The sequence below is a fragment of the Pseudorca crassidens genome, chromosome 5, assembly GCF_039906515.1.
Source record: "Pseudorca crassidens isolate mPseCra1 chromosome 5, mPseCra1.hap1, whole genome shotgun sequence".
NCBI classification, from domain to species: Eukaryota; Metazoa; Chordata; class Mammalia; order Artiodactyla; family Delphinidae; genus Pseudorca; species Pseudorca crassidens.
Genome location: NC_090300.1, coordinates 27946959 through 27964584, shown reverse-complemented (window position 1 = coordinate 27964584; position 17626 = coordinate 27946959). Strand labels below are relative to the sequence as shown.

The 17626-nt window shown below is 40.2% G+C and overlaps 1 protein-coding gene across 13 annotated transcripts in view; it reads right to left on the bottom strand.

Annotated features, from left to right (window-relative positions):
- The window catches only part of SLC9A9 (solute carrier family 9 member A9), a 660636-nt gene that overhangs the window by 498114 nt on the left and 144896 nt on the right, over positions 1 to 17626 (bottom strand). The gene's annotated exons all lie outside the window — the stretch shown is intronic.

Here is a 17626-nt window from a genome sequence, read left to right as displayed (position 1 = left end):
CTACTCCTCTCTGAAACATGCTTTGATTTCCCAAGTCAAAACTGACTATTCTTTCTTCTATGCTCTTTCAGCACTTTGTACCCTCCCTTGAAGGATATGTGTTTCATAACATATTTTACACAATTATTGGTTTCCGTTTGACTGTTTTCCCAGTTAAATTGGGAAGCCATCAAGGATCACAATGATGCCTTAGTCAATTCTGTGTTGCTTTCATCCCTCCCAGTGCTAGCCCATTGCTCAATATATATTTGCTAAATTGGAAAAAAAATTAATTGCCTTTGAGAGACAAATCTATTAAAATGGAATGAATTATATATATCCCTAACAACCTTACACATTACAGGTAAGAATTACTTAAGTAAAAATTAAGAAAAGCCTTTCTTAACTCCCATTTTTTACTTTGGGCCTAATTGAGCATTGCCAGAGTCCCTCTTCGCTTTTCTGCATACTGGCCCCTCAACTCTACTCTTCTAATATTTGGAAAGGGGAAGCGGGGGAAGTAGGAGCCACCTAACTCAGCTGGGCACCCTCTCATAAACCTAGTTATTCCCTCATTGATGCTACAACTTCTTGTACCAGTGAGCATTCAGATAGATCAGCTTGGCCTATCCCCAACTCTCTGTGCCAGTTTCTTCATCTTGAAAATGAATACAATAATCTGGTACCTAATTTTAAGGTGGTTATAAAAATTAAATGAATTAATACTTACAAAGCCCTTGCAGCATTGCCTAACATCTAATAAGCACCTTTAAGTATTTATTACTAAAGAAAATGAAATATCTGAATTAATATTTTGAAGTTATACTATTTGAAGAAGTTGCCCTATTGTTAGGAACTCTTGAGTGTTACAACTGTGTAACATTTGGGCAAAGATATTACTTTTCCTTCTAAGTTTACTCTTTTTTCTAAGATTATCTGAAACACCATTATTGATCTATTTTTGAGGCCTGTTTGAGAGTGTATCAACTGCATATTTGAAAGTTTTTAGCAAAGAGATGTATTTCTGAGTTCTGGAGGAGAGAAGCAATGCAGCCGTGATCATCTGGAAGAGAGAATTACAGTGGCACAACATCTTGGACAGAAATATCCCTCGTCTCGGCAGTTTTTCTGCAAAAATCAGGTTAATCACTCAACCAGAACATTTCAATAATCAGAATGCCCCATTCCCTGCATGCAGGTTAACTAATGTGTTATTGAATTATATTTTCTGGAGCAGCCAGATGAAACTGGCAGGCTGAGAATGGCATGCAGCGTACGAGGATTTATTTGTATATACAAAACAGATTTGTGTTCCTTTCAGACTTGCTATAAGCTTAGGAACTGCTAAATCAGAGTTCTGGGAGTAACTCCAAACCCAGACAATTTCTCAGAAATGGCTGGATCTGCCGCTGCACCGACCTCCAGATGGCGATTCCACATGTCATTTTCCTCAGACTTTGTGTTCAAATCATGGCCTTGGAGGTGAGACTGTTTTTAAGGCCCAAACAATTAAAATTTTTCATTATAGTAGGAGGGGGGAAAAAACCTAAGACAGGTGTGAAAGGGAAGAGCAGAAAGTTAAAAATCTTTCAGCTAAATACATTAGTCTTAAGATACAAATTTTATAGACCAGCACTGTCCAGTAGGACTTTGTGTGATGTGAAAATATTCTATTACTGTCCTGCCCAATACAGGAGCCATGGGTCACATGATCTACTGAGCAATTGAATTGCAAGCTACTGGAACTGAGGGACTGAAATTTTTTTTTCTATGGCTAGTAACTGTTGGACTGTACATTTATAGACAGTTACTAGAATTAAAAAATTCAGACCATTCAATTCTTAGATGGTTTACTGTCCCATATAAGGAGTGGCTAATTTGGAGCAACTGACCTGAGACTCAGGTGGTAGAATTATGGATGCTTCATGAAAACTGTGAGATTTTTAAATACTGAGATTCAATTCTTAAAATACCAGACAATATGAGACAGAAAAATACCAATATGTTCAACTACTACAAGGATGCAGTAGTTTTACCTATTAACTCAAACATGCACCGGTATTTGGCTAGGAATGGCCTGGACACGTTGATAGAGATAATCAACTTGAAAACTTCCAAAAGCAGAAAGCAAAGGTACCAAGTTTAATTCTCATCAGAAGGTTATAGATACGGAAATTCTGTTTGGGGCTTCCCTGATGGCACAGTGGTTGAGAATCTGCCTGCCAATGCAGGGGACACAGGTTTGGGCCCTGGTTTGGGAGGGTCCCACATGCCGCGGAGCAACTAGGCACGTGAGCCACAACTACTGAGCCTGCGCATCTGGAGCCTGTGCGCCGCAACAAGAGAGGCCGCGATACTGAGAGGCCCACGCACCGCGATGAAGAGTGGCCCCCGCTTGCCACAACTAGAGAAAGCCCTCGCATAGAAACAAGACCCAACACACCCAAAAATAAATTAAAAAAAAAAATTCTGTTTGATCCCGAGTATTAAGGCTTCCAGCAACTCAATATGAACTATCTAGGAAGAAATATCAGTGTTCTAGCAACTACTAAATAAATAAGCACTAAAAGAACCACTTTAATAGGGGACTGTGATTTATGTGGCATATTACTCCCAAAGAGGCCTTTTAAAAACATAGTTTCATCAACTCTGACAGCATTCCTGCGTGGTAACTGGCAAATGCAATTATCCCCTTTTTCCAGAGACAGGAGAAGAAATGAATGGCGTGCCCAGTGTCAATGAATGTGTCAGGGATACTGCTGGGAATTGAGTATATCTACATGGGCAAGCTAAATGTGTGATTTCCAAGGGAGAACCAGGCTAACATAACTACTTAAAGCAAGACTTAGGAGTGTTTAAGAGAAGTTGGGACTCAGAAGTAGGCTTTCATTATTTTCGCAATTCCCAATTCCTTTGGAAAAGTGTTAACACAATAATGCGTTCACTTATCTTCAATGCTTTGTTCATTAGAAATCTAACAAGCCTCTTCTCTGTTGCAAAGTTCTTGAAGATATATGATAGATGGACTGAATCCATGAAGGTTATAGTCAAAAGAAAGACGCTGTGTACTTTCAGTACAAGGCACAGGGTTACGTTGTAGTTCATGGTTCTCTAGAACAGAGACACCACTCTGGGCTTGCTAACCCTGCAGGGAGGCTTGATATTGAAGCAGCGTATGAGCTGGGTTTTGAAGGTTGGGTAGGAGCCTCTCCATGGGACACCAACATACAGAACCATGCTCCTTTGTCTGCCCTGGAAGCAGTGGGCCAGGGTTCACCAAGCCACAAGGGAAACTGGCAGCTTCCTGGAGTTTCAGTTATACTTGATAGCAAGCAGTTTGAAATATTTTAAATATTTTTAAAATGCAGATATATTTAAAAGCGAAAATCAAAACCTGTATGCATTTTTAATGTAAATATGAGAATTCAAAGAAAACTTGGCTTGCTCGGGGGAGACAGCTTTGGGATATACATAGAGACAACTCAAGGGTGTGTGTTTCCTTTCCTCTGCCCTAAGTTTTGGTATGAAAAGCACCAGAGGGGGAGAATGCAGAACAAATTCAGAATATCTGATGAAAATATACCGCCTACTAATTAGATAAGCTTAGTCCACTTAATCTCTCTGAGGCTCAGTTTCATCATTTGTAATATGGGCATGCAAATGCCTACTTCCTAGACTTGCTTTTGAGGATTAGATGTAATAAGAGGTGTAAAGTGTTCTACTTGGTACCTGACATTGATTGTTTCTCAAGAAAGGCTCACTATACCTGAATTGAAATGGAAGAAATCGCTGAAGGAATGGGTTAAGGATTGGAGGCACAAGGCGCACTTGGGGAACAGAAGTAGAAAATGTAGACCTCCTGAGTGATGTGGGAGGAGGTTAAGGCCTGGCTATGCATACTGCCCAGACTATTTACCTCTCTAACCCAGCGGTAATGAACTGAAACTATATTCATTCAAACACGGAAGAAAGTAGAGATATTTTTGCACAGCAGGATTAAACAACAAAATGGCTATTGGGAGTATAAATTTGTATAACCTTTTAGTAGAGTAATTTAGCAAAAGGCATCAAAATGTCAAATATCCATAACATTTGTTTTGTTTTTGAAATTTATTTATTTATTTATTTTTGGCTGCGCTGGGTCTTCGTTGCTGCACGCAGGCTTTCTCTAGTTGCAGGGAGCGGGGGCTACTCTTCGTTGAGGTGCGCAGGCGTCTCATTGCGGTGGCTTCTCTTGTTGCGGAGCACGGGCTCTAGGCGTGCGGGCTTCAATAGCTGTGGCTCGCAGGCTCTAGAGTGTAGGCTCTGCAGTTTTGGCACATGGGCTTAGTTGCTCCGCGGCATGTGGGATCTTCCTGGACCAGGGCTCGAACCCGTGTCCCCTGCATTGGCAGGTGGATTCTTAACCACTGCACCACCAGGAAAGCCCAGATATCCATACCATTTGATTCAGCAACACCTCATCTGAGAATTTATCCTGCAGATATGCTTGCATATGTGTAGAATGACATGAGGGCAAGAGTAATCATTGCAGATGAATAAATGGGAAGAAAGAAAGCATTGAGGATGATTGAAAAATGGACTGGTTAAATAAATCACAATATTCAGCTGACCCTTGACCAAGGTAGGGGTTAGCAGTGCTGACCCTCCATGCAGTCGAAAACTGGGTATAACTCACAGTTGGCCCTCTGTATACGAGGTTCTTCCCTTTCTGCAGTTCCTGCTTATCCACGGTTCTGCATCCGCAGATTCAACCAACTATAGATCATCTAGTACTGCAGTACTTGTTATTGAAAAACATCTGCATATAAGTGGACCCACGCAGTTCAAACTTGTGTTGTTCAAGGGTCAACTATAATCTGTAAAACTGAATACTATGCAACTGTTAGAAAGGCTGAGGAAACTGTCTGTGAACTGATACGGTTGCTTTCTAAAATTTGCTGTCAAGCTCAAAAAGCAAGGTGTGGAACAGTCTGTCTGGCATGTGTAACAAACACTGCTATGGCCTCACCACACCCCATTTTCTTTTTGTCCTGGCCAGACACTTAGACCACATTTCCTTGTAGTCACGTGGGGCCATATGACAAAGGTCTGGCCAGTTGAATATGGATAGAAGTAATATAAATAATTTCCAACCCTGGTCTCTAAAAATCCCCTAAATCTTCCATGTTCTCTGTCTTTCTGCCTTTGTTAGCTCCTGTAGAACATCTGGCAGAGGTCCCAAATACTAGCGACTGGCAGAACCACTAGATTAAAGGAAGTTGGGAATGATTAATGGCCCCTGGAGAAGACTACAGTGGTCCCCTCATGGCCCAAAGGTCACACTGGATTGGAACACAAGCAAGAAATAAACCTTTATTGTGTTAAGTCATAGAGATTTGGGGGTAGTTTGTTAAAGCATTTGGCCTATTCCATGATTTGTGTGGAAAAGGAGGACGTGTAGAATATTTACCTGCATATTATAAATATGTGTGTGTATATATGCATATATATATACTATCGTCTATTGCATATTATATATACAAGTTATATATATATATACACAATCAGTTGCTTCTGGGGAGGCCAGGGAGGAGAACTTGGTGGCAGGAAGTACGGGGGTTGGGAGAAGGGTTTTCTGTATGTACTTAGTGAGGGACGACTTTCTTTGCCCTGGCTTCATATCTATGGATACAGAGAGGAGTGCTGCTTAGAGCAGGGCATCCCAGCATTTTTGCCATCACGACACACACAAAATGAGTATATTGGGTCAATGGGGTAAACTGTGGAGAAATTAGGGTCCTGATGAGACTACTCAGGGATGAAAAGATGAGACTAGGACTCTGACCATCCTCAGCCTGAGGATGAAGGGATTGATACCTCATGGCACACCTGTAACCCATCAGCACACCAGTTGGGGAGCACTGTACAGGATTTAACACTCCTGGCCCTGGTCCCACCTTTCACTCACTCTCCCTAGGAAACAGAGAGTGACTAGCCTAATTGGTAAGCTGGAGTAAACGAACTGAGTGTGTGCATCTCAGCTCCCTCTCTCTCCGTGTTGGAACCGGCCTGCTTGCTCAAAGTGGATGCCCCCCGCTCCTCCCAGACCTAGGGAAGGCTCATGCTGTCCAGCTGGGTCCGTGGCTGGGTGGGTCAGTCTTTCTAATTCTGGGGTGAAAGACGAGCAAGCCAGCTTACAGACTGAGACTCATTATTTTACCTAGCTTTTGCTCTCTGTCTTTCTCATTCCTGTACCTATGTCTCAACTAGCTATAAAATCAGATGGGCAACTATACTGCAACAACAAAACGTCTTTTTTTAATAAATACTATCAAGTTAAAAATCAGATGGGCAAAAGAAATGATATTGAATAATGTCTTCAAGATTCCAACCCACCTTTTTGGTACCTTTTGAACGTTAAGCCACATGAATGTATTACTTACTTAAAAAATAAAGTCATTTAAAAAAAAAGGTGTCTCATGTAGATTAGTTTGAAGGGACCTCAAGTTTAGCCTGGATGAAGGGAAACCATTGTCAAGAACCAAAATGAGCACAAGGTAAGGACAATGTGAATGAAGGTAACTGTGACAGAATGGAAAGAAAGGACCAAACCAAGGAGACATCCATTCATTCAACAATATTTACTTAGAGTAAGTAAGATCAGGACAAAGAATGGTAAGGATATAAGTTTAGGCAGGTAAGGAAGCCATACAAGCAGCAAAAAGATAATGAATTACTGTTTTTTAAAAATGGGGAGAAATCCTGCTCTTGACATTCAAATCTGTGGAATGGCCAGTTTAGGAGATAGTTATTCACAGTGAAAAGCATTCTTCCATTTTTCCAGATGGTTTCCTACAGAGCTCTTATATGTGGCAGGGACTCATCAGAGAAATAGGCTTTACCTCCTGTAGGCTGTTGTTTAAGAAATACAGAGTGCCACAGATACATAGGCTGTCAGAAGGAGAAGCTGCCTGAGACGTCACCCAACTTAAGGGTCTGCAAACTGATTTCTGCCAATGCCTGGGCTCCACGGAGGGAGTGGTGGTGATGGGAAATGGAGACAACTGCGCTGCGTCCACCCTGGCTCTGCTCTCCAGGTTCTGCCTGAGCAGTTTTGATTTCACCTGTTTCACACATTGTGAAGGATTTTCAGATTTTCTTTGAATGAAGTGTTCCTCTGCTAAAAAATGTTTGAAACCCTGACCTAATGTTGTCCCCCAGAAAGTTCAAGGGACATGTGGAAAATCACAGGATCACTCAGAGGCACCACTGAACTTTGAAATCCTAAACCAGAGCTGTTTCTCTTTTTACTATATTTATATTCTTCATTTTGCTTCAAACAAGTTTTAAATGATGTGTCAGAGTTGAAGACCCTTCCCCAGAAGTGACCAATACCCTGAAGTTAGAAAGTGCTTTCCTTCCATGACTGTATTCTTGTACTTCATATACATGTATCCATAGAAATAATTAGTATTATTTGTGTATTTTTAAATTTTACAGAAATTTAGCCATAACTAGCCTTTTGTATCCTGCTTTATACATTCAGAAGCGTTCTTACAATTTATCTACATTAATACATGTGGATCTTGTCTATTCGCTTAAACTGCTGTATAGCCTTCTGTTGGATGAATATATCACGATTGTTTTTTCCCTTCTCTGATAAGAGAATTAGGGCAATTAGGTATTTTCCTATTTTCACTATGACTAAAAATAATGCAGTAGATATTCTTGTACTTAAGCCTTTGCATACATGTGTAAATTTCTCTAAAAGAGGAAAATACATAGCAGTAGAACTGCTGGATGATAAGGTATACGAATCTTCAACCGTAGTAGGTTGAAGTAACTTTAAAGTGGTTACACCATTTACACTCCACGGGAAAGTATAGGAGGATTTCTCTACCTTCTAGCCAACACTTAGTATTGACAGATTTCTAATTTTTACCAGTAAGATATATATGAGTTGCTACCACATTACTGTTTTCTTTGCATTTCCCATTACTAATGAAATAAGCATATTTTCCTTGTTTATTGGTCTTTTGTGACATCACTTTAGTGATTTTTTGGATCATACCTTTTACCCAGTATGACTTTTTCTTGTTTATTAGTTCTTCACACAACCTGATTACTATTCTGTTTTGGTTATTTACACTTCAAATACATTCTTCTATTCTCTCACCCCCTTAAACTTTTTAACATTGTTTTTTAACTTTGTCAGTGGTGTCTTTTCATGCAAAAGTTTTTCATTTTAATGTAGTAAAACTTATCCCATTTTTACTTTGATTCAGCTTTTGGTAACTTCTTTAAAAAAATCTTCTCTTATCTTGATGTCATAAATATATTTTCTCCTAAAGTTTTATAATTGGCTGTTTACCCTAAACTTTTAAAAGCCTGAGGAAAGGTAAGGGTATAATAATAAATAAATAAAGCAAGTTGCAAAGTTTGAGAGACCATCTGATTTAAATCACATAGAAAAATATGTAAAATATATGTAAATATATTTTATTTGTAATAATAATTATAAATTATCATTGAGAAATTGTGAGATTTCTCACAAAACTATGATGACTTTTCAAGTAATTAAAATTCTAGAAATACATTATTGTGAACATTATACATGCAAAAATGACAGATATAAGCACTGGTATTTCATTGGAGGTAGGTAATGTTTATAAACCCAGGCAAACTTAAGTGGAGAATTGAGAACAAAACATTCATATAATTCTAAATATTTAGCTTGGCAACACGGAGGTGTGGAAACAACACTGAACTCAAAGTCAGAAGACTTGGTCCTAAGACCATTTGGGCCACAGATTAATCTTGACCAAGTCACATAAGCTTTCAGAGCCTCAGTTTCTGAAACACAGGGGCGATATCTGATCACCTCTTGGAATAATGGTGAGACTGAAATGGAAATAACTACCATGGAAAAGGGAATGCACAGTCATTATAATTCAGGCAGGGCTGAAGCTCAGGGTCTGTCTTCCTTACTTATAGACTACTACAGTTACCACTTGTCAATTAATTACAATAATAAATAATAATTTTTAAAAACCCTGACATTTCCATAAGGCTGTTACAGTTTTAAAAGTGCCTTCATACATAGACTCTCATTTTTTCTTTAAAACAACCTTTTGAGGTAAGTACTGTGAACACCCCATGTTTACAGAGGTGGAACCGAGGCTCAGAGAGATACGTGGCTTTCACAGAGTCACACCTTGTAAGTAGTAAGACTTGGACTCAAACCTTAGCTTCTGATTGTGAGTCCATTGCTTTGTTGATAACAATAAAGACAACAAAACTAACAGTTAATATACCTTGAACACTTACTATGAACCGGGCACTATTCTAAGTGCTTTACATGTATGTTCTCATTTGCAACTCACAATGACCCTACAAAGTATTGATAGTTAGGAATATCCCATTTTACAAATGGGGAAATTGAAGCATAGGAAAACTAATCATCTCATCCAGCATCACACAGCTGGTAAGCAGCATTTGAACCAAGTAATATGACGCCAGGGACCACCTTCTTAACTAAAGTAGTCCATCTGCCATCCACCTATGGGTTCAGGTTATCCACTCCACTATTGGATGTGTCCTCATGAGCTTCAAATACATAAAGACCACCCACATTTTCCAGATCATTGCCACAGCACCTAGACACCGATGGGCAGACAGTCTCCTATGTTTCTGCATAAGATTCTTGACATATGAACTTACCTCTGTTACCTTTGTGACCCTTTACTAAGGTAACCATACCTTCTGGTTTGACCAGAACAGTCCCAGGTAATACCTGTTGTCCTGGCCTAATTATTTATCATGCCTCACTTAGCTCTCAAGAGTTCCAGTTTGAAAATCAAATGATATGGTCTCCTACTCCCGACCCTAGACACCCAGACTCCTGACCTTTTAACTCCCTACATATAGCTTGGATTGGCTGCTGGTGCCCTTTGCTGTGTGGGTTGCCTACCCGTCTTTACCTCCACTAGCTGTGGTATTAACACAACAGGGGGACTCCCTGGCTACAGATCAGCAGGGGAAGAGAAAATAATAGGTGTGTGTGAGAAGGGCCTGGTCCCCCATCTCACCAAGAGTATTCATTCCTCAGTACCCAGGGGAGGGTTGCAAAAGGAAAGACATCCAACAGAACTGAAAACCTGTGCCTCAAGAATGATTTCCCCCCTAATCTGGAATTGATCTTAATCTTGGCCAATTTTTATATTATAAGCCAAAGAAACTGTGCTTTCCAACCCTCGGAATACACAGGAGCATCACAGTCCCACAGAGTTTCTTTTTTGCCTTACAATTTTTCTGAGTTTGCATTATCTTTTTGGTCCTTAGTTTTGAAGTGTGCTTGCAGCTTCCCCATCACAAGACCTCACCACAGAGCAACTGGCCTGGGGAAGCTGGACAGGAAAGGGCTGAGTCAGCAAGGACTACAGTCATAGCAGGCATGCTTGAAGGGATTTGGGGGAAGTGGGGTGGGGGGGAGGTGCTGAAGTCAGCAGAAAAGGATACCATACATCTTGATTTAAAATTAAAATGATGTATTTTTCAAACAGTGCATTCACCTTAAAAATGATGCATTAAAAAAACAACACCAAACTTCCTTCAACATGCCTACTTCAAACTTTGTCCCAAGGAGGAAAGCCATGCTTGCCAAGAGCCGATGTTAAGGAAGCAGAGTAACATTTACAGCACACCTAACACTAAATAACTTTTTCTCCTTTATTTTGTAAACCTAAAGTGGGTATCACTGATCCCTGTTTTATAGATAAAGAAAAATATGAGAAGTTAACTTCTCCAAGTCTCAATGCTGAAAGTGGCAGAGGTAGAATTCAGCCCTAGGTGTAACTGCAAAACTGCAATGTACTGAATATTTGCATCTCTTCAAAATTCATATGTTGAAATCCAACCCCTAAGTTGTTGGTATTAGGAGGTGGTGCCTTTGGGAGGTGATTAGGTTGTGAGGGTAGAGCCCTCATATTGTGAGGGTAGAGCCCTCATACATGGGATTAATGTCCTTACAAAAGAAAACTGAGAGAGCTCTCTCATTCTTTCTATCACATAAGGACACACAGCAGGAAGATAGCCATCTATGAATCAGAAGGCTAGCTCTCACCAGATACCAAATATGCTGGTGACCTGATCTTGGGCTTGCCACCTTCTAAAACTGTGAGAAATAAATATTTGTTGTTTAAGTCATCCAGGCTATGGTATTTTCGTTATAGCTGCCCAAAAGGACAAAGACATAAACCTTACGCATTTCTCTATATCACCTTAGAGGTAGTCAGTTCAAGCTGAAGATATGAAGCTCTAATAGTGAAATTTTAAGACAATCACCATGTGAGAAAGAACTTTTTTGTGAGATGAAACATGTGGTGTGTGGATATTTTCAGTTCTCCTAAAAATGCAATGGCATAGGCATATATTCAGTGGTGTGCTAGTAAATCATCTCTCTGGAGTAAAAAAAGCCTACAAGCCCCGATTTGCAGCAGTTGACAATTTCTGTAGTCTAAATACTCCTACCACGGCCCATTTCAAGTTGCCAATGTTTGATCAACTGGCTTGCAGATTCCTGGATATTTAATAAATAATCAGCTCTCAGAGCACAGATTCTCAGTACTCCACTGCATTATTTTACTTCAACTATGTTTTAACTCATCATTTGGGTACTCTTCTTGCACACATAACCTATATAAAGCTTCTCAGACTATTGAAGGTATAGGAGACCAGAATATATTATATCCCCCAAAATATGCCTTTTTGGCCTTAGAATTATTTTGATCTGATTATTTTGAGAAACAGCAGACACAGGAGAAGCTCTGAAAACAGACTAGAAGTTACCCTTTTGTAAGGGAAACTTACATTAGGAAACCTCCATTTGTAAGGGTGTTTCCTTCTAGGAAGAGAAGGATGACTCTAAATCATATGAAACTTATCAATAAAAAAGGCACAGACTTAAATCTGCATAATAACCTTACCCTCTTTACCATACATGTCCTAGTCACCTTCCTAAAACTTGCCTCCCCTACACACTTCGTTATTTTAGCTAAAGATGGTACTGAAGCCTGAATTCTAAGCCATCTCTTTGGGTTACTCATTCCCTAGATTTCTCCCAGGTATACATGAAATAAATACATTAATAAACTTCTGTTTGTCTTTCTCTTGTTAATCTGTCTTCTGTTACAAGGGCCCTAGTCAAAAACCTAGACAGGCAGAAAGAAAGATTTTTCTCCCCTACAAGGGTCAATGTGTTAGACACGGGGATTTTCCTTCATTGAAGGCTTTGTCACCTCTGCTGCTTAGAATACTGTCAGCCCCTTCAGAGATTGCCAAGACTGAAAAAGCCAGCTCACGCAGAGTCACGCCCTTCCCAGAGTAGCCCACATCCAAAGACAAAATGATTTGGTATTTTAGAGTCCAGGTCATCTCAGTTCAACTGCGGATGACTCTGAAGAGCCAGTCTAACTCCAGAGCTTCCCAGGGAGTTAGACAAAATTGTTGGGCCTGCATCACAGCTTAACTTCTCCCTTGGCCCTCTCAGACTTTCTTCCTCTTCCATTCATAAGGTGTTGATCTCAAGGGCACTTAACCATCCCACTAAACTCCACCTCTGAGTCCTCTAGGAATCCAATAGTCAGAAAGAATGGTGAAGGGGGGACTTCCCTGGTGGTCCAGTGGTTAGGACTCTGTGCTTCCACTGCAGGGGGCACGGGTTCTACCCCTGGTTGGGGAACTAATATCCTGCATGCCGTGCGGCATGGCCAAAAAACCAAAACAAAACAAAACATAAAAGGAGCAGTGAAGAGAACCTGAATTTGTAGACATTCTCGATTCAAACACCTCCACCTCAGGCAGAACTCTGTAAATCAGACCATGTCTAGTTAGCCTTATAATTAAAAATGGATCTGAGAGGAGCAGCTGAGAGACTCCTAACACAAGACAGGCTCACATGGCATCAGGAGACAAGCCAGTTAAATGCACAGCTTCCTTAAGGTTCTCACCTCTCTTGATGGTCCCCACCCTTCCTGTGCCACTGATGCCTATCCTGCCTTCAGGCTGTATAAGCTACCAATGAGGAGCTTCTTAATGACCTTTGGGAAGAACCAGGAAATGCAGTTGGATGGAACCTTATGTAACTACTCACTGCAGCCCAGCAATGATAAATGTGCACTCTCGCCACAGTTTAACGTTTTAGAAGGAATAAAGCAAAGAGGAAAGAAATTGAAAGATCCATGTTAAGTTTTATCTACTGAGACTATAAGCCTTATGAGAAATCTCTCTTTCTCCCTCCCTCCTTCTCTCTCCCTCTGTTTGTCTCTCCTGTACCCAGCCTCCTTTTCTCCCTCTCCCTCTATCCTTACTTAATTATTTGGAGATGAGACTGCCAGCAATTCAACCCTCTGAGTAGCAAAAAGCCATCACAAAGCCCTGGTACTTCACTCTGAGGAGAAATCTGTGATAAATCCTTGGGTATAAAATGGCTGACAACTAAGACAGGACAGTAGCAGTGAGAAGTTGCAACTGAAAAGCAGAGAAGAATACTTCATTATATCACCCACTCACTTGCCAGGGTCCACAGAGTATCAACCATGTGCCAGGCACCAGCACACATGTGCTGTCAGCTGGGAATACAGTGTGACCACAGACAGACCTGGTCCCTCCTCCTTTCCTGGGGCCTAGAGTCTGGTGAGGAGACAGACATTAATCCAACATCATCGATATAAATCTTAATTTACAACTCAGCTAAGATACAGTAGGAGAACACCCGCTGGAGCTTTGAGACGACAGAACTAGGTACTGAAGTATGGCAGTGTGGGATCACTTAGGGTGGGACTGAATGTTCTCACAAAGCTAACAGCCCCTAAGAGCATCCCTACCTCAGGCCAAAAGCCCGTGTACGTACTGGTGCTGCTGAGACTCAGAATATAGTAAGATTTCAGAGAAGAGCAGAATTTTTCAGGAAACATCAAAAATAGTTAAAATAAAAATAAACTTTTAATAAAATATGAACTATTCTATTGGTCCTTATGTTGAGGTGTACATATGTTAGGAAGTAAACAAGGTGATCCACCTGAGTGTGCAAAAAACTTTTTATATTTTATTTTTATCTCATCCTTTAAAAAATTCTAGTTTGATACTGCTTTTTAATATACACAGTACATTGGTACAATAGTACTTTCATCTCATTTGTAAATAAATAGGCATATATTAGGTACACATAATAGTGTTTTACTGATGCACATATCAAAGTATGGAAATCAGTGTTTTAAAGTACTTAGCAGTTAGCTGGTGCCTAATAATAACAATTAATATTTACTGAGGACTTATTAATGCTGTAACATATTATCTGGTTACATGAATTATTTAATTTAGTCCTCATAATAACCTTTTGAGGTTGGTACTAGTATTGCCTCATTTGACGAAACAAAGGCACCAACAGTCAGGTCACATGCTAAAGATCAGGTTAAAGGTAGACCAGGGGGCTTCCCTGGTGGCGCAGTGGTTGAGAGTCCGCCTGCCGATGCAGGGGACGCGGGTTCATGCCCCGGTCCGGGAAGATCCCACATGCCGCAGAGTGGCTGGGCCCGTGAGCCATGGCCGCTGAGCCTGCACGTCCGGAGCCTGTGCTCCTCAACGGGAGAGGCCACAACAGTGAAAGGCCCGCGTACCGCAAAAAAAAAAAAAAAAAAAAGGTAGACCAGGGATTTAAACCCAGGTATTCTGATTGCAGCGTGGGGCTCTAACCATATTATGCTGCCTCATACACGCCAGTTCCCAGCACGTATGTGTTGATGTTTAAAAGAATAACATTTTGGTGTTTTTTGGAAAGATCACCTAGGAGGAATATTTTGTTCTAACACACAATAAATACAAGACATTAATAATTACAGAAAATAGAATCAAATAACAAGGTATAAGTCATTCTTTTAAGATTGGCCTCCCATGGAATATATTTCACCATGATCTTGAACTGAGTAGGATAGGGAAGTGGAGAGAATAGCTTCAGAGCCCTCAGCCACCCCCATCCCCCCAAAATAGCTTTGAAAACCTGTCCTTTGATAGCTAAGTGGATGGCTACACGGCACCCCAAAATGCTAGTCCACAGTGTGGTCTGCCATGCTGGCTCCCATATTTCCTAAAAATGTGTCTGTGCTACCACTTTAAGTCCCTTCTGGAACCAGGCAAATGGATGACCAAATGGACGTGCTAAGATGGTCCAAGACCAGGCAATAGTCAGAAGGCAGAGGTGATTGGAAGATGGGTGGGCATCTCAGTTGTTTCTCTCCATGGTGGTCTGGGATATTTTCTCAGGCTTGAAGCCAGGAATCTGAGAAGCTATCCCTTTACTCCATAGCTGCTCTCCTCTTATCAAATTTTGTCATGTTAGAAAGAGCACCATGCCAGTGTTCATCCTACTCATACACTTTCACATGACTTCTTTCCTTTCCCAGCGAAGAGTGAGTATGAGAGATATCAGTCCAATCTGTGCTCTAATCACATGACACTCCAAGAGACCATTGCCACCAACAGTTTTTACATTATTTTGAGTAGCTAGGCTTTTTGTTAAGAAATAAAATCAGACAGCTGGTTGGAATGCAATCCCCGCCACAAATAAATGTTCCAGTGGTCAGTTTCCTTAGAACATGAGTCCTGAGTGATGATCTGTGAAGCAGAAGAAAGGAAGTCCTAAGAGTTTTTGAGTGCTGCCTCCATAGCCCTGTGTTAGAAAGCCGAGCTGCCTTCCAGGTGGCAAGGGCTTAATCCAAACTCTACCACATAGATCTGTCTAGGGTAATTCCTAACCCTGCATTGGGGGTGCTCCAAGTTACAATCAAACTGTAGTAGAATAACTCCTTCATGTCTGGACTGTGCCTTCTGAAGGCCAGACTGCAAAAGTTGCCAGGATGCTAGGCAGAGCCTGCCTGTCTTTGGGGCACAGTGTTCTGTTATTTCTACATTTTCTGCATTTTCACTGCCCAGTCCAAGTGGACGTCTCTCTTCTTCTCCTCTACCCTTCTCAACCACAACAAATAGAATTTTTCCAGAACTTTTTGTATAGACAAAAATGGTCTTGGATGTTGATGAAAAATATAGCAAAGAACTGGCAAGGGAAGAAAATGACCTCCAGAAAGCAAAGGCATCTAGTCTTATTTAGTTTTGCCCTCTGTTTTGAAATTCTCTGCTTACAGATCTCTGCGTGGCTCACTCCAACTTCATTCAGATCTTGGCTCCAGCTTCACCTCCTCAATGAGACCTTCCCTGCAGGACATACCTAAATACACTTCTCTCACCATCCCCTCATTTTGTTAACCTTTCTTTATAGCACGTGTCTCCACCTGGCATTAGATTATGAATGCTTATGTTGAACTGTACTTCATCTATCTCTCCCCTAGAACCTAAGCTCCATGAGACTGAGGACTTTGTTTTGTTCACTACTGTATTTGCATCATCTAAAACAAACTGGCATATGATTAGTGTCCAATCAATAAATATTTGTTGAATGACTAAATGACTAAAGAAAATCTATGTTGTTCAATGACTAAATTAAAACCAAATGGAACTAATCACCAGGGAAATGCAAATCAAAATCACAAGGACACAGGAGATATCATCTCACACCTGTTAGAATGGCTATTATCAGAAAGACAAAAGGTAACAAGTGTTGACCATGATGTAGAGAAAAAAGAACACTTTTCACACTGTTTGTGGGAATGAAAATTGGTGCAGCCAGCATGGAAAACAATATGGAGGTTTCTCAAAAAATTAAAAAATAGATCTACCATATGATCCAGCAATCCCACTTCTGAGAATATATCCAAAGGAATTGAAGTTAGGATCTTCGAGAGGTAGCCACACACCCATGTTCATTGTCTCATTATTTACAATAGCCAAGACATGGAAATGACCTAAGTGTCCACTGATGGATAATTGGATTAAGAAAATGTGGTGTATATATAGAGATATATGCAACTGAATTATTCGACCGTACAAAAGCAGGAAACCCTGCCATTTGCAACAACATGGATGGACCTTGAGAACATTATGCTAAGTGACATAAGACAGGGAAAGGCAACTACTGTATGATCTCACTAACTTGGAATCTAAAAAGAAGAAAAACAACGAACTCATGGAAACAGAGAACAGATTGGTCGCTGTGAGACCTGAGAGATGAGGAGTGTGAAAAATGGTTGAAAGTGGTCCAAAGATACAAAGTTCCAGTTATAAGGTAAATAAATCCTGGGGATATAATGGACAGCATGGTGACTCTAGTTAATAACATTGTATTGTATATTCGAAAGTTGTTACAAAGTTAAAAGTCCTCATCACAAAAAAATTTTGTAACTACATGAGGTGATGAATGTTAACTAAACTTATTGTGATGATCATTTTGCATTTGATATAGATATATAGATATCTATATAAAATCATTATGTTGTACACCTTAAACTAATATAATTTTATATGTTAATTTTATCTCAATAAAATTGGGAAAAAAATTTAATGGAATATTTGGAGTCGAGACATTTCTGAAATCATTTCTCAGGCCAACGTTCTACAAAGAAAGTTGAACAAAGGTGGAAGAAAACAGATAAAGCAAATTTAAAATGTCAGCTTTCTTTATTAACGACAGATCTCTTAACTAAGATTTATGATGAAA